This window comes from Neovison vison, chromosome X, assembly GCF_020171115.1.
Source record: "Neovison vison isolate M4711 chromosome X, ASM_NN_V1, whole genome shotgun sequence".
In the NCBI taxonomy this organism is placed as follows: Eukaryota; Metazoa; Chordata; class Mammalia; order Carnivora; family Mustelidae; genus Neogale; species Neogale vison.
Window position 1 is genome coordinate 58,260,090 of NC_058105.1, and position 18,910 is coordinate 58,278,999.

Genomic DNA, 18,910 nt, shown 5'->3' on the forward strand with positions numbered 1-18,910 from the left:
ACGTCACGCTGCCCTTGCTGCAGGGTAGGGGGCCGAAGAGAGAGCGCGCGCGCGCGCGCGCTCGGGAGCTCGAGAAGCCCGCGCTGGGTTTGTGCTGGAAGATGCCGCGGACTTGCAATGGGTGGTTGGTAGTGGGTAGTGGATGGCGGGGGAGGGTGCAGCGCGCGCGAGTCCAAGTAAAGAAGCTTTGGATGTTGGGGCGCCCCTGAGGAGTTTCCGTGGGCAGATTTTGTTTTCCAGGATTCCCAAGGGAGAGGGGGAGAGGAAAAAAAAATCAATGACTGAATGGCAACTCACTGAACCTTTAATACATGTTGGAAGATATTTTAAAAAGCAAAAACAAAATAAACAAACAAATAAAAAAACCGGCCCTACTCTCGAGGATTTGACCTATTAGGCCGTCCAGAGTGGTTAAGAGGTATGTCTCCCTACCAAAAACCCTGTGTGTGTTTCACAGTTTCCTTCCCTCCCTGCTTGAAATTCCCTTTATATTTCATAAAAGTAGACAATTCGATGAGGAAAGTAAAGAAGAATGAAAAAAGGCATGGAAGGGAGAGGTGGGCAAGGGACCTAAAGTAAACGAACATGAGATACCTTCCATGTGTCGATTTCAGCTTGGGTCTGCACAAAATGGGAGAACAGTGAGAAATTCAGTGGTGATAAGTAGGAAGAGAGAGATGAGATGTGACTAAAAGGCAAAAGGCTTTATAATCTGAAAATTTAGCTTTAGTACTGTAAGCATTTGGACTGAAGAGCAGTGTTAAAGCAGGGAAAGAATACCATCCTAAAAAATAAATGAAAGGTGACTCATTACCTTTGTCTAAATAATTAGAATATTTTACAAATAAAACCTATCACTGTTCTTAATTAGCTAATTTCTCCAGTTCCCTATGACCTAATAGACCATTAAAGGATTCGACAAAATTAGAGGGCACATGATGTGAAAGCCCTAGGCACAGTCCCTGGCTCAGAGTGGACCAGGAGTCAGCGACTTTTTCTGTACAGGACCAGGTAGTAAATATTTCAGGCTTTGAGGGCTCTAGGGTCTCTGAAACAAATATTCAAGTCTGCAGTTGTAGCCCCAAACAAAGACTGCTTGTACACATAGTATGTACACAAATGAGCATGGGTGTGTTCCAGTAGAACTTTTATTTGTGGACACTGACATTTGAACTTTATATCATCTTAATGTGTCATGAGAAATTATTTTTCTTTCAATTATTTTCCACTACTAAAAATGTCAAAACTGTTTTTAGTCACAGGCCATTAAAAATATAGGCAGTGCTCCAAATTTGGCCTGTGGGCCATAGTTTGCCAACCCCTGTAGGTGCTACATTTTTGTTTTCCCTCCTAAATGAAGAAGGCATTTTTATGAGTGTATCTCCCATCCAAGTACTAACCAGGCCCGACCCTGCTTAGCTTCCGAGATCAGACGAGATCGGGCGCGTTCAGGGTGGTTTGGCCGTAGACTTATGAGTGTATCTCCATGTAGACGTGCTTCTATATTGACTACTCTAGTAAATACTACTGGAAATGTCTTCTCCCAGAGACTATTCCAATGGGACTCTGATGGAAGAAAGCTAAGAAAGATATGGGGTTTTTAATGTCAATCACCTTTGTGAAGAATTGTGGTAGATAATTTTTAATTAGCAATAATCGCGCCTCGGATAAACCTCATTGGCTATGATACTGCCACTGTGCAAAGCTTGTGGTAGATAATTTTTAAAACCTGAAGATCATCCTTGCTCTTTTTTCTTTCTTGAATCATTGGAGCCATAAAAATGTCCTGAGAATTCTACTTCCTTAATATCTACGGAATTTATCCTTTAAAAAAAAAGATTTTATTTCTTTATTTGGGAGAGAGAGAGAGAGTACAAGCAGGGAGAGCAACAGGCAGATAGATGGAGAGGGAGAAGCAGGCTCCCCGCTGAGCAGAGAGCCCTATGCAGAACTGGATCCCAAAGGCAGATGATCAACTGACTGAGGCACCCAGGATCCTCATCCTTTTTTCTTTTTTTTTTCCCCATTCCTAATATCATTACCTTGTTCAGGTTTACATCCCTTCTTACTTGCATTACTGCAATACTTTCCTAACTAGTTATTCTGTATTCATTTGCTCATCAAATCATGAAATCAGAAATCACCAAATGTGAAAAATATCTCAAACCGAGCTTCCTCACTCCATTTTCATTTTACTCGAGGTTCTTAACAAATGAGACTGCAGAACAGCTTCCTGACTCATTTCTCTGCGACAAGTATCTCTTTACTCCCCTTGGTAACTTTTACAGTATAGCCTACACCACCACAGAGTCACTTGCATAACAAAACAAAGAAAATTGATTATCTCACTCTCCTGCTTAAACAATGCTGTCAACTTCCATTAGCAGTCAAGGATGACACCCACACAAGGACAGAAAGAGACTTGTGGGAATCCCAGCTGGGCAACAATGTGAAAGACCATTCAGCATACGTCTTTTAAATATTTGATCAGTATTTATTTAGAGGAGTAAATTGAATGCTATCTTAAGGATGGCTGTACTATTATTTTGAATAGTGTTTTCATATCTAGACTTCAGCATTTTTGCAGTTTCATAGTAGCAACAAGACCAATAATATTAATTAGGTGCTATAAACTCTTCTTGATTTGTAGCTTTCTTTGTTTTGTAGTTTGCTCACTTTACTACTTCTACTTCACCCACTAATCTTAGCCAACTAATAGTGTCTTGCTGTGGTACATTTAGACGTCACATATTGCTGTCTCTTCTTCCTCATATGCCTCTGGAATCACAGTTTGTTGTCAGCTATATTTCCTTTAATCTCAACCTCTTACATAAAAACTCAGCCTTCATTCTTTAACTATAACTTGACCATCTCATAAAGAAATACTCTAAATTAACATGAGCATATTCTGGGTCATCTAGAAGGTCACCTTATAACTGAACCCTATTATGCATTATCAACACTCATATTTGTGTTTGTATTTGCAAGTACATTGTCACCAGATAGTACCACTTCAATTGTTGAGGTTGATTTGAAATGAAGGAGTCAGATTTTGTAAATTATATGGTCCTATACCAGGTGTGCTGTACATAATACAGTTTCTTGGTAGTTAGAAAAAAGTGGTAAGAAATGAGCCATCCCAAAGCACACAAGACAAGCTGCACTCAACATGCCATTGTGGAGTCACATGTTGTGAACTGTAATTTAGTTTCAGCAAAATAATATAATGCCTAACTTTAATGCTGTGAATATATTAGTTTTATTGTTTATTGTTTTGGCTTTATAATTATATAAACACCATAAGCCCAAGGCATTTATCTATACATAGTTCCACTGTTGTTTAAGTAACAGTATAATAAAACTAACTTAAATCAACATTGAGAATACAAATTTTCTTCTGTTAAAAAAAATACAAAATGATGAACAAATGGTCTTTAAATATTATTCTACATAAAAAGTATCAGGACTTCTTGGGGGAGAGGGGGAGAAGAGCTAATTCCAGATTTGAGGCAGGAAATAAATAAGATAAATTGTGTCAGTGAGCAAAACAGAAAAGACTAAGGGAAGCATGTTAAAAGTACACAAAGGCATCAAACAAACAATATTAATTGGAAGTAACTGAAACACATGGAATATATAAAAATCATGAGATTATTAGGAATACAGAAAGAGAGATAGAGATCCCCCTCACTTCCAAAGAAAAACCTCATTAGATACCATTTGAAGTGAATAAAATATCAACTTCTTACTCAACAATGAACAATTAAAGGAAGAAGAACTCAGTATTTTAATTCTACTTTTCTTCTACAAACTATTTGAGGACAATTGAAGAGCCCTAACTTGAAGAAAGGAAGTTCTTTAGAAGAAATAAAATTAATAACTGTATAATAAATGTGGAAAATCACCATTTTACAAACTTACTGGTTGTAGTAACCTGTTGAAGTAACTGGTTCAGACAATGATGACAGATAGGTGAAACGTAAAATGAAAGACTGATAGAAAAATTGTAAAGGAGTTTGAGCTCTCATCATCTGAAACCTCTAATCAGTTTTTCTGTCTCCTCACCAGCATTTAGTATTGTAACTATTTTTTGCTTTAGCTGGTCTAATAGTTATATATTAATACCACATTGTGGTGTTAATTTGCATTTGTCTGCTAGTTAATGATGTTAAACATCTTTTTATGTGCTCATTTGCTATAACTTCTGGTGAAGTGTCTGTCCAGTTTCTTTTTCCATCTTTTACTTTGGTCGTTTCCCTATTGTTGAATTTCAGAGCTTTAAAAACATGTATTGGGAAGCAAGTCCTTTAACAGGTATGCTGTTTTTTTTTTTTTAAGCTATTATCGCCTGGGATTTTCTTTTATATATATATATATATTTTCTTTTGCATATACTATACACTATAGTATACCATACATACAGCAAAGCAAAGTTTTTAATTCTGATAAAGTTTAAATTATCAATTTTTTCTTAAATAGATTGTGATATGGTATGTATTTTATGACTTCTTTGCCAGAAAAAAAAAGAATTATTTGCCTACTTTTAGCTCATAAACATGTTCTATTTTTTTTCTAAAAGTTTTATCTTTTTAGGCTTTACATTTACATATATGATCTATTTTGAGTTAGTCTTTGTATAAAGTGTGTGATGTAGGTTGTGGTTCATTTTTATGCTTATCAATGTCGAACAACATTTGTTAAAAAGACTGTCCTCTCTTCAGTGATATTTTGTGCCTTTGTAAAAAATCAAATGGCCATATTCATGGAGATCTATATCTGTCCTATTTACTAGGTTCCATAGATCAATGTGTATCTATCCCTTCACCTATACAACACTGACTTGATTACTTTAGCTTTTTAGTAATTCCTAAAATAGGGTAGTATAATTCTTCCAGTTTTTTTTTCAGAATTGTACTAGTTATTCTTGTTCATTTTAGTATCACCTTGTCTATATCTTTAAAAATTTGTGCTGGCATTTTGATTGATATTGTGTGAATCCTTTGATCTCTAAGGAAAACTGACATTTTTTTTTTACTACTTCCATTCTTCTAATATATATAACACAGTATGTCCATTTATTTGAGTCTCCGTGGGTGATTTCATCAGCATTCTTTAGTTCTTAGCATTCAGATTCCATACAGGTTTTGTTATATTCATGCATAAGTATTTCATTTTTTTGAATTACTGTAAATATATATTTTTTAAATTTTTGTTTTCAATTTGTCTTTAGTATTAAGTAGTTTGATGACAATGTATCTGAGCTTGGATTTCTTTGGATTTACTGTTTGGAACACATTCAGCTTTTTCTTTGTATATTTATATCAAATAATTTGCCAAATTAGGGACATTTTCAACCATTATTTCTTTGAATACTCTTTTATCCCATAATCATTTTCCAGTCCTTCTGAGACTTTGACTATATAAAGTTGAGACATTTTGTTGTGCCCCAGTCTCCTGAGGCTTTATTCATTTCTTTAATCTTCTTTCTTTTTATTGTTCAGATTGGATAATTTCTACTGGACTAACTTAAAGTCACCAACTTCTTCTGTCATATCTATTCTGTTGTTAAATTCAGAAAGTAGGGTCTTAGGGGTTTTAGATTTTTTGGTTATTATATTGTTAGGTTCTAAAATTTCCATTTGGTTCGGCTTTATATGTTCTATTTCACTGTTGATACTTTATTTTAATATTTGATTCAGTAGTGTTCATGATTGCTTTTTATTATTTCAATTCCAGTAGATTTAACATACAGTGTTATATTACCTATAGTGATTCAACAGTCCCAGACATCATCCAGTGCTGAACACAAGGGCACTCTCCTTAATCTCATCACCTGTTCACCCTTTCCATCCACCTCCCCTTTGGTAACCACCTGTTGGTTCTCTATAGTTAAGAGTCTGTTTCTTGATTTGTCTGTCTGTCTGTCTCTCTCTCTTTTTTTACCTTGCTCATTTGTTTTGTTTCTTAAATTCTATGTATGTGTCAGATGGTCAACAGACACATGAAAAGATGCTCAACATCACCCATCATCAGGGAAATGAAAATCAAAACTATAATGAGATAGCACCTCACACTTGTCAGAATGGCTAAAATAATATATATATATATATATATATATATATATATATATGAAACAAATATGGATGAGGATATGAAGAAAAGGGAACCCTGGGATGCCTGGGTGGCTCAGTTGGTTAAGTGTCTGCCTTCAGCTGGGAGTGTCCTGGGATTGAGTCCCACATCAGGCTCCTTGCTCAGCAGGGAGCCTGCTCTCCCTCTGCCTGCTCTGCCTGTTCTGCTTGCAACTCTCCATGCTTCTGTATTCTCTGAAAAAAATAAAAAAAAAAGTCTTTAAAAAAGAAAAAAAAAGGGAACCCTCTTACACTGTTGGTGAGAATGCAATCTGGTGTAGCCACTGTAGAAAACAATATGGAAGTTCCGCGAAAAGCTAAAAATAGGATCTACCCTACCATCCAGAGATCACACTACTTTTTACCCAAAAGTACTATTTACTCAAAAAACACTAATTCAAAAGGATGCATACCCCCTATGTTTATAGCAGCATCATTTATAATAGCCATATTATGGAAGTGGCCCAAGTGTCCACCAATAGATGAATGGGTATAGAAAATGTTATATAAGCATGGAGGACAAGGGGTGTTAGAGAGGAGAAGGGAATTTGGGTAAATTGGAAGGGGAGGTGAACCATGAGAGACTATGGACTCTGAAAAACAATCTGAGGGGTTTGAACTGGTGGGGGGGGTGGGAGGTTGGGGTACCAGGTGGTGGGTATTATAGAGGGCACGGCTTGTATGGAGCACTGGGTGTGGTGAAAAAATAATGAATAATGCTTTTCTGAAAATAAATAAATTGAAAAAAATAATAATTAAAAAAAGAAAATGTTATATACTATAGATATAGATGATAGATAGATATAGATATATATATTCAGCTAAAAAAAAAGACTTAAATATTGCCACTTGAAATGGTTGGAGCTAGAGAGTATAATGCTAAGCAAAATAAGCCAGTCAAAGACAAATACCATATGATTTCATTCATATGTGGAATTTAAGAAAGAAAACAAATGAGCACAATAATTTATTTGAGCAACTTTTTTGTCATAGTTACTTTAAAGTCTTGTTAGATATTTCCAACATCTTTATCATCTCATCATTAGCATCTGTTGATTATTTTTTCTCATGTAAATTGAGATTTTCCATGGATTTTCATGTGTTGAATACTTTGGTTTGTGTCCTGTACATTTTGAGTAATACACTGATACTATAGATCTTGTTTATATCCTATGGAGTATGTAGATATTTTGTTTGAATATACACTTGACTTGGTTGGGTCAACTGAATGAAGAAGAGTGAGAGAAAAGAACAAATAAATAGTGTTTTCCCTTACCCTCTTGAGCTTTAGAAAATCTCCTTTTTCCTCTCTCCCAGCCAGAACTAGTGGATTCATCATGTCTCTCTATCCTTGGAACCCCAGTACTCACTTTTGGGTTTCAAGTTATATCCAGTTAAGGTCACGGAATAATGGAGGGGGAAAAGGGGATAAATTAACCCCTGGTGTACTGGTACATTGAATTTTGGTTTTCTTCCTTGACCTTTTTGCTGACATTTACTTTTCACAGTTCTCAGCTTTCCATGAAGTCTCTCCATGTTTTATACTTGAGTTTGGTAGGTAATAGAAGGAAACATGTGTTTGCTACATCTTACCTAGAAGAAGTTTCAAAGTAAACATTTTCAACTGTTTTAAATTTATTCAAAAATCATTTTTCTTTCTTTTTTTTTTAACGGTTCTATTTATTTATTTGTCAGAGAGAGAGCGAGCACAGGCAGACAGAGAGGCAGGCAGAGGCAGAGGGAGAAGCAGGCTCCGTGCCGAGCAAGGAGCCCGATGTGGGACTTGATCCCAGGACGCTGGGATCATGACCTGAGCCGAAGGCAGCTGCTTAACCAACTGAGCCACCCAGGCGTCCCCAAAAATCATTTTTCTAAAAACATTTAACCAAATATGCAAGGAATGCTCAACATATCAAAAGCTTTTGACAGACAGTTCAAGTGTAATAACAGCTAATAATTGATTATTGGATTTGAAAATATGAAAATTATTTGTGTTCTTAACCAAACATTTCCTTGGAAAGTGGTGGGGACAAAAGCTTAGTTAGGATGAGTTTAAGATAGAATTGGATGAGAAAAATTAAATATAATGACGACAGATAACTCTTGAATTAATAAATTAAGGCTTTAGAGACCTGAGGCACCGAGGTCTAGTATTAGTCATTTATTCAGTCAAGCAGTCACTCACTCTCTTTTTCACCTATTTATTCAATAACGATTTAGTACCAGGCACTTCTAGACACTGGCATTAGAGATGTGAACAAGACAGTTCCTATCTTCAAGGAGCTTACATGCTTATAAAGATCTAATATTTAAGCCAAAGAAGGAGGGAACTCACATGGACCACTTGTCACTGTAGGGACTATAGGAAAAATTTTGAAAATCTGTGCATCAGTTTCTTCATTTGTAAAATGAAGATTTAAAGGTAATTTTACCTCATAAGATTGTGAGAATTGATGTAAAAATTAGAAGAAGATTCCTTATAAACAAAGGTGAATATTTGGCACATAGTAAAAATTCAGTAAATATTAGTTATTTTTTCTATCCTTTTTTAGAGAAGGAGTGGGGGAGGGGCAGAAGGAGAGGGAGAATCTTTTTTCTTTTTTAAATTTACATTCAATTAATTAATAAATAATTTACATTCAATTAATTAATATATAATTTATTATTTCTTTCTGAGGTAGAAGTCAGTGAATCATCAGTCTTATGTAAAGTCACCAGTGCTCATTACATCACATGCCTTCCTTAATGTCTATCCCCCAGTTGTCCTATCCTCCCTTCCCTCGAGCAACCCTGTTTGTTTTCTATGATTAAGAGTCTTTATGGTTATCTCTCTCTCTAATTTTGTCTTGATTTGACCCTAACATCCTCTGTTTCTTAAATTCCACATATAAGCGAGGGCATATGAAAATTGTCTCTCTCTGAATAACTTATGTGGCTTAGTGTAATACCTTCCAGTTCCATCCATGTCATTGAAATGACAAGATTTCCTTATTTGTTGATGACTTAGTAGTATTCCTGTGTGTGTGTGTGTGTGTGTGTGTACACACCACATCTTCTTTATCCATTCATCTGTCGATGGATATTTGGGTTCTTTCCACGGTTTGGCTATTTTGGACATAACTGCTATAACACTGGTGTGCAGATGCCCCTTTGGATCACTACAATTATACCTTTGGGATAAACACCCAGTAATGCAATTGCTGAGTCATAGAGTAGCTCTATTTTCAACTTTTTGAGGAACCTCCATACTGTTTTCCAGAGTTGCTACACCAGCTTGCATTCCCACCAACAGTGTAAGAGGGTTTCCTTTTCTCCACATCCTCTCTGACATCTGTCATTTCCTAACTTGTTAATTTTAGCCATTCTGACCAGTGTGAGGTGGTGTCTCACTGCAGATTTGATTTGTATTTCCCTGATGCCAAGGGATGTTAAGCATTTTTCATGTGTCTTTTGGTCATCTGAATGTCTTCTTTGTAGAAATGTCTGTTCATATCTTCTGTCCATTTCTTGATTGGATTATTTGTTCTTTGGGTTTGAGTTTGATAATTTCTTTATAGATCTTGGATACTAGCCTTTTTTCTGATATGGCATTTGCAAATATCTTTTCCCATTCTGTCAGTTATCTTCTGGTTTTATCAACTGTTTCCTGTGCAAAAGTTTTTTTTTTTGTTTGTTTGTTTGTTTGTTTGTTTTTTATCTTGGGGGCGCCTGAGTGGCTCAGTAGGTTAAGCCTCTGCCTTTGACTCAGGTCATGATCTCAGGGTCCTGGGATCGAGCCCCACATCAGACTCTCTGCTTAGCGGGTAGCCTGCTTCCCTCTCTCTCTTTATGCCTGCCACTCTACCTACTTGTGATCTCTGTCTGTCAAATAAATAAATAAATTTTTTTATAAAAAGGTTTATATCTTGATGAAGTCCTAAAAGCTCATTTTGGTATTTGTTTACCTTGCCTTTGGAGATGTATGTAGCAAGATGCTCCTGTGGCTGAGGGCACAGAGGTTTCTGGCTGTATTCTGTAGGATTTTGATGGATTCCTGTCTCACATTTAGGTCTTTCATCCATTTTGAGTCTATTTTTGTGTATGGTGTAAAAAAATGGTCCAGGTTTATTCTTCTGCATGTGGCTGACCAATTTTCCCAACACCATTTGTGGAAAAGACTATCTTTTTTCCACTGGATATTTTTTCCTCCTTTGTTGGAGATTAATTGACCATAGACTTGTGTGTCTGTTTTTGTGCCAGTTTCATACTGTCTTGATGATTACAGCTTTGTAATAGAGCTTGAAGTCGGGCATTGTGATGCCCCCAGCTTTGGTTTTCTCTTTAAACATTCCTTTGGGTATTCAGGGTCTTTCCTTGTTCTATACAAATTTTAGGAATTATTTGTTCCAGCCCTGTGAAAAAGATTGGTGATATTTTCACAGATATTGCATGGAATGTGTAGATTGCTCTAGGTAGCATAGACATTTTAACCATATTTGTTCTTCCAATCAATGAGCATCAAACTTTTTTCCAGATTTTTTTTCTTCCTCAATTTCTTTCATGAGTGTTCTGTAGTTTTCTGAATACAGATCCTTTGCCTCTTTAGTTAAGTTTATTCTCACGTGTCCTATGGTTTGGGGCACAGTTGTAAATGGGATCAACTCCTTAATTTCTCTTTCTTCTGTCACATTGTTAGTGTATAGAAATGCAACCGAATTCTGCCCATTGATTTTTTTATCCTACCATATTGCAGAATTACTGTATGAGTCCTAGCAATTTGGGGGTGGAGTCTTTTGCTTTTTCCATGTAGAGTATCATGTCATCTGCAAAGAGTGAGAGTTTGAATTCTTCTTTGCCTATTTGGATCTCTTTTATTTCTTTCTGTTTTCTGATTGCTATTCTGGGACTTCTAGTATTATGTTGAGCAACATTGTGAGAGTGGACATTCCTGCCATGTTCCTGACCCTAAGGGAAACAGTCTCAATTTTTCCCCATTGACAATAATATTTGCTGTGGGATTTTCATAGATGGCTTTTATGATATTGAGATATGTACCCTCTATCTCTACACTGTGAAGAGTTTTAATCAAGAAAGGATGCTGTACTTTGTCAAATGCTTTTTCTGCATCTATTGAGAAGATCATATGGTTCTTGTCCTTTCTTTTATTAATGTGGTATATCATGATGATTGACTTGTGGATATTGAACCACCCTTGCATCCCAGGAATAAATCCCACTTGATCATGGTGAATAATCCTTTTAATGTACTGTTGGAGTCTAATGGCTAGTATTTTGGTGAGAATTTTGGTGTATGTGCTCATAAGGGATACTGGTCTGTAATTTCACTTTTTGGAAGCTTCTTTGTCTAATTTTGGGATCAAGGTAATCATGGCCTCATAGAAAGAGTTAGGAATTTTTCCTTTCATTTCTATTTTTTGAAACTGCTTCAGAAGAATAGGTATTAGCTCTTCTTTCAATGTTTGGTAGAATTCCCCTGGGAAGACATCCAGGTCTGGACTATGGTTCGTTGGGAGATTATGATTACTGCTTCAGTTTCCTTACTGGTTATGGGTATGTTCAGGTTTTCTATTTGTTTCTGTTTCAGTAGTTTATATGTTGTAGGAATGCATCCATTTCTTCCAGATTGCCTAATTTGTTGACGTATAGTATGTCATAATATGTTTTTATACAGGTTTGTATTTCTTTGCTGTTCTTCATGATCTCTTTCATTCATGATTTAATTTATTTTTTCCTTTCTCTTTCTTTTTGCTAATCTGGCCAGGTGTTTATCAGTCTTATTAATTCTTTCAAAGAACCATCTCCTAGTTTCACTGATCTGTTCTACTGTACTTTTGGTTTCTATCCCATCGATTTCTTTTCTGATCTTTAAATTTCTCTTCTCCTGCTGGGTTTAGGCTTAATTTGCTGTTCTTTCTCCAGCTCCTTTAGGTGTAGGGTCAACTTGTGTATTTGAGACCTTTCTTGTTTCTTGAGAAAGGCTTGTATTGTTATTGTAGTCTCTTCTTAAGACCTCCTTTGATGCATCCCAAAGGTTTTGAAGAGTTGTGTTTTTATTTTCATTTGTTTCCATGAATTTTTTTTAAAAAATCATCTTCATTTCCTGGTTGACCTGTCGGTGCCCAAGCAGCTTGCGGCGCATGTGCAGCGGGTTGGGCTGTGTGCAGGGCCAGCGCGGAGCCGGAGCAGCCGCGGTGATGCTTCTGGGCTCCGCTGAGACTGCCGTGCCTGCTTGTTGCCTTGGCCGCCGCTGCCTCAAGCCGTTGCCGCTGCCAGGTGAGCGGCTGCCTATTGTTCTTCTTGGTGGTGACGGTGCGGAGCTGCTCCGGCTGGGCCCGCGGGGGGGGGGGGGGCCCAGGCGCCGCAGGACTTTGTCGGTGCCGGAAAGTAAACACGCCATTAAGATGGCGGCTGCAAGTGATTGGTTGTGCAACTTTGGTATATATAGACATGCGTGGGCGGGAGAGGGGGAGATCCCAACAGATACCCAGAAATAAAGCTTGCTTCGCTGAGGTCTCCTGGTCGTTCTTGCTGGCGAGAGCAACATTGACCTTTTCATTTTTTAGTGGAATGCTCTTTAGCCTCCATGTATTTGAGTTCTTTCCAACTTTCCTCTTGTGATTGAGTTCTAGTTTCAAAGCATTGTGGTCTGAAAATATGCAGGAAATTATCTCGGTCTTTTGGTACCAGTTGAGAACTGATTTATGACCAGTATGTGAACTATTCTGGAGACTGTTCCATGTGCACTCAAGAAGAATGTGTATTCTGTTGCTTTAGGATGAAATTTTCTGAATATATCTGTGAAGACCATCTGTTCCATTGTGTCATTCAATGTCCTTGCTTCCTTGTTGATCTTCTGCTTAGATATCTGTCCATTGCAGTGGGGTGTCCTCTCTTATTATTGTTTTGTATTATTGTATAATATTGTATATTGTATATGTATTATCATATTGTATTATTATCAATGTATATCTTTAATTTTGTTATTAATTGGTTTATATAATTGGCTGCTCCCATGTTAGGGGTATAAATATTTACAATTGTTCTTGGTTTCAGCTAAACCCTTTAATTATGATATAGTGTCTTTCTTCATCTCTTATTATAGTCTTTTTTTTAAGATTTTATTTATTTGACAGAGAGAGATCACAAGTAGGCAGAGAGGCAGGCAGAGAGAGAGAGGGAAGCAGGCTCCCTGCTGAGCAGAGAGCCCGATGCGAGGCTCGATCCCAGGACACTGAGATCATGACCTAAGCTGAAGGCAGTGGCTTAATCCACTGAGCCACCCAGGTGCCCCTCTTATTATAGTCTTTGACTTGAAATCTAATTTGTCTTTTTTTTTGAGCAAAAGGAAATTTTATTGATTTAAAGAAATGTGTGAACATATTGACAGAAATGTGTTTATACAAAAATGTGTAAACATACTGACATGCATTCTCTTAATGTTACACTCTTTTCAAATTTTCTCACCATACGCAAGAATATTAGAAGCTAATCAATTTTACTTTGAATATTAGAATATTCATTCTTACACAGTAGTTTATTGTTTCAATATTTTGACTTCCAGGGTGGAAAATTTATGATAGCAAAAATCTTCCCAACACTCAGTATCTGGGTCTGATACTATCTTAATTTGCAAAATAGATTTGAATACTTCAGTTAAGGTTAGAGGAAAATTTCTTTCCAAACCATAAATATACTTGAATCTAATTTATCTTATATAAGAATTTCCGCCCCAGCTTTCTTTTCATGTCCATTGACATAATAAATTATTTTCCACACTAGAGGGAGAGAGAATCCTAATCAAGTTCCATGGGCAGTGCAGATCCTGACATGGACCTTGATCTCATAATCCTGAGATTGTTATCTGAGCCACAATCAAGAGTCAGACACAACCAACTGAGCTACCCAGGTGCCCTCATTATTTTATTAAATATTATCACCCTTACTAACAGAACAATTTAATTATATCCTTTCCCTAAATTCTCTGCTAGGAATCAGAAATAATTTACTCAAGACTAATTATCTGTGAGTGGCTATTCGATTGCTTAAACTTTGTTTTTGTGGTTTATGATAGTTCAGTGGTAGGCTGGGAAGTAATGTGGAGGAATATGTGAACTTCTATTTATTTTGTTTCCTGATATTCATGGGGGTAATTATTCCCACAAGGGGCAAATTAAGCTACCAATGTGACATCACTGAATGCAGATTTGAAATGAAATCAATACAACAAGCTTTAGTGAGTATGTACATATGACTCTTGAACAACACAGGTTTGAACTTCTCAGGTCCACTTATACACAGATTTTTTACAGTACGGTAATGTATTAACTCTTCCTTATGATTTTCTTAATAATATATTCTTTTCTTTAGCTTCTATTATACTAAGAATACAGTATAAAACATATAACTTACAAAAAAGTATTTTATCAATTGGTTATTGGTAAGGCTTCTGGTCAAGAGAAGACTATAAAGTTTTGGGGGAGTTAAGAGTTATATGTGGATTTTTGACTGCATGGGCATCGGTGCCTCTAACCGCCATGTTGTTCAAGGGTCAACCATATATGTATGGCTCTAACACACCATTGGAAAACCCTTGTTATTTCCTGAATTCCTATGTTTGGAACCAATGTCACTTCAAACCAAGTAAAATTTAGGCAACTTGTGGCATCAAATACTATTTTTTGTAATGTTACAACCATCTTGGAAAATACGTTCACATCATCAACTAAAGCTGAGCATATAAATGCCTGATACCTAGAAGTTCCTCTCCTAGATATATCCCCATCAGAAATACATACATAAACATGAAAACAACAACAACAAACATATACAAGAACGCTAGTAGCAGCATTATTTGTTTCTAGGAATTTATCCAATTCTTCCAGGTTGTCCAATTTTTTGGCACATAGTTTTTCACAATATTCTCTTATAATTATTCATATTTCTGTGGTGTTGCTTATTTCTCCTCTCTTGTTTGTGACTTCTCTTAAAAAAGATTTATTCATCTATTTAAGTGAGAGAGAACATGCATGAGTGGCGGGGAGGGGCAGAAGGAGAGAATCTCAAGAAGACTCCCCTCTGAGCATGGAGTCTGATGCAGGGCTCCATCTCATCCTGACCCTGAAATTACTACCTGAGCCAAAATCAAGAGTAGGATTCCCAACCAAGTGAGCTACCCATACAATCCTCTTGTTTGTGATTTTATTTATTTGGGTTCTTCCTCACTTATTCTTAATAAATCTGGCTATCACTTTATCAATTTTATAATTTTTCCAAAGAACCAGCACCTAGTTTCATTGATCTGTTCTATAGATCTTTTTAAATTGTTGTTGTTGTTTCTGTATCATTTATTTCTACTGTATTCTTTATTATTTCCCTCCTTCTGCTGGCTATAAGCTTCATTATGTATAAGATTAGGAGGTTTATTTAAGATTTCTTTGCTTCTTGAGGTAGGCCCATATTGCTACATACTTCCTTAATAAGACCACCTTTGCTGTATTGCAAAGATTTTTGACAGTCATGCTTTCATTTTCATTTGTTTTCTTGTATTTTTTTTTAATTTCTTCTTTAATTTCCTGGTTAATCCATCCATTTTATGTTGTTTAACCTCCATGTGTTTGTGGTCTTTCCAAATTTTTTCTTGTGGTTGATTTCAAATTTCATAGTGGTGTAGTCAGAAAATATGCCTGGTGTGATCTCAACCTTTTTGCAGTTGTTGAAAGCTGATTTGTGACCTTGTACATCATCCTTTCTGGAGAGTGTCTCATGTGCACTTGAAAAGAATGTGCATTCTGCTGTTTTAGAATGGAATGTTGTGAATGTATCTGTTAAATCCATCTGGTCCAGAGTGTCATTCGAAATTATTCATTGTTTCCTTGGTGATTTTCTGTTTTAATGATCTATTGATGTGAATGGGCTGTTAAAGTGTTCTACTATTATTGTATTATTATCAATAAGTTCCTTTATGTTTGCTATTAATTGTTTTATATATTTGAGTGCTCCTAAGTTGAGGGAATATATATTTACAGTTGTTGGATCTTCTTGTTGGGTTGTCCCCCCCCACCCTTTTTTATGATATAGTGTCCTTCTTCATCTCTTTTGTCACAGTCATTGTTTTTTTTTAAAGATTTTATTTATTTATTTGACAGAGAGAGATCACAAGCAGGCAGAGAGGCAGGCAGAGAGAGAGAGGGAGGAGGAAGCAGGCTCCCCGCTGAGCAGAGAACCCGATGCGGGACTCGATCCCAGGACCCTGAGATCATGACCTGAGCCGAAGGCAGCGGCTTAACCCACTGAGCCATCCAGGCACCCTCACAGTCATTGTTTTAAAATCTATTGTCTGGGGCACCTGGGTGGCTCAGTGGGTTAAGTCTCTGTCTTCGGCCTAGGTCATGATCTCAGGGTCTTGGGATTGAGCCCCACATCAGGCTCTCTGCTCAGCAGGGAGCTTGCTTTCTCTACTCTCTCTGCCTGCCTCTCTGCCTACTTGTGATTCTGTCTGTCAAATGAATAAATAAAATTTTTTAAAAAAATAAAATAAAAGCTATGGCCTTATACAAGTATTGCTAGTCTGGCATTCTTTTGACATTCGTTTGCATGAGAAATGTTTCTTCATCTCCTCACTTTCTTTCTTTAAGACCTTATTTATTTGACAGAGAGGGAGTGAACACAAGCAGGTGGAGTGTGAGGGTGATGCAGGCTCCTCACTGAGCAAGGATCCCAATGCAGGGCTCAGTCCCAGGACTCTGGGATCATGACCTGAGCTGAAGACAGACACTTAATGGCTGAGCCACCCAGTCACCCCATCTCCTCACTTTCAATCTGCAGGTGCCTTTAGATCTAAAATGAGTCTCTGATAGGCAGCATATAGATGGGTCTTGTGGGGTTTTGTTGTTGTTGTTGTTGTTTGTTTGTTTTTAACCATTCTGACACCTTATGTCTTTTGATTGGAGCATAGTCCATTTGCATTCAGAGTAATTATTGATAGATATGCATCTAATGACATCTTATTACTTGTTTTATCATTGTTTCTGAAGATTTTCGTGTTCTTTTTTCTCTTTGTTCTTCTTGGTCTCTCTTTTGCACTCAAATCGTCATTATTTTGAAATAACCAAAAGCTGGAGACAAAATATCATCAAGTCATTCATTTATTCAAATTCTTTGAATGCCTACCATGTGCCAGACATTCATCTAGTGTGTCTCTGTTTCTTGGAGTTTACATTCTAGTTAAGGTATAGAGATAATAAACAAAACAAACTAGCAAGTTTTAGGAAGTCCTGTGAAAGAAAAGGTGAGTGCTTACATAAAGCTTCTCTGGGGACATGATGAACTGAGAACTAATTTTTGAGAAAATTTCAGTCAGAAGAAGAATTAAGGAAAGAGAAGTACAGAGAACAAGCATAAGCAAAGGTCCTGAAGCCAGAAAAATACTCATGCACTTAAGAAATTGAATGTGGGTAGGAGGAGTCAAGATGGTGGAGAAGTAGCAGGCTGAGACTACATCAGGTAGCAGGAGATCAGCTAGATAGCTTATCTAAATATTGCAAACACCTACAAATCCAACGGGAGATTGAAGAGAAGAACAGCAAGCCTAGAAACAGAAAATCAACCATATTCTGAAAGGTAGGACTGGCGGAGAAGTGAATCCAAAGTGACAGGAAGATAGACTGCGGGGGGGAGGGGCCAGCTCCCGGCAAGCAGCAGAGCAACGGAGCACTAAATCAGGACTTTTAAAAGTCTGTTCCACTGAGGGACAACGCTCTAGAGGCTAAATCAGGGTGAAGCCCACACAGGGTCAGTGTGGCCCCAGGTCCCGCAGGGTCACAGAAGGATCGGGGGTGTCTGGGTGTCGCAGAGCTTGAAGGTATTAGAACAGGGAAGCGGGCTACAGAGACAGAGCCAAGGAGTGAGCTCCTAGCTCAGGGTTACCTTGAACCAGTCGCAACCTGGGTGAGCTCAGAGCACGGCCGGAGGCCAGGGAGACAGGAGTTATTGGGCACTATTCTCTGAGGGCGCACTGAGGAGTGGGGCCCCGAGCTCTTGGCTCCTCTGGGCCGAAGACTGGGAGGATGCCATATTTATTCCTGTCCTCCAGAACTCTACAGAAGGTGTTCAGGGAATTTGTTCGTTCCCGAAAGCGAACCCGAGCAGATTACTTAGCCCGGCCCCTGGTAAGGGCAGTGCAATTCTGCCTAGAGCAAAGACACTTGAGAATCACTACAATAGGCCCCTTCCCCAGAAGATCAACAAGAAATCCAGCCAGGACCAAGTTCACCTACCAAAAAGTGCAGGTTCAATACCAAGGAGAGCAGCGGAATTCCAGAGGAGGAGAAAGCAAATCACTGAACGCATGGCTTTCTCCCCATGATTCATTAGTCTTGCAGTTAATTTATTTTTTTTTCAATTTTTTCTTCTTCTTCCGCTAAATATTTTCTAACTTTTACCCTTTTCTTTTTTAACATTTTTAACTAGTTTATCTATCTATCTATCTATCTATCTATCTATATATATATATTTTATATTTTTTCTTTATTCGTTTACTTTTTTAAATTGTTTCTTTTTTTCCTGAACCTCTTTTTATCCCCTTTATCCTCCCCATGATTTGAGGTCTCTTCTGATTTGGTTAAGGCATATATCTCTGGAGTCTTTGCCACGCTTTTAGTATTTTACTTGCTTCTTCATATACTCTTATCTGGACAAAATGACAAGGTGGAAAAAGTCACCACAAAAAAAAAGAACAAGAGGCAGTACTGAAGGCTAGGGACCTAATCAATACAGACATTG

General features: G+C 37.3%; 1 non-coding gene across 1 annotated transcript; it reads right to left on the reverse strand.

The window, feature by feature from the left end:
* Positions 1 to 1,565: 1,565 nt before the first annotated feature.
* Positions 1,566 to 1,707, reverse strand: LOC122897741. The gene has a single exon (XR_006382605.1). It is a non-coding gene; the product is annotated as a U4 spliceosomal RNA (small nuclear RNA).
* Positions 1,708 to 18,910: the final 17,203 nt, after the last annotated feature.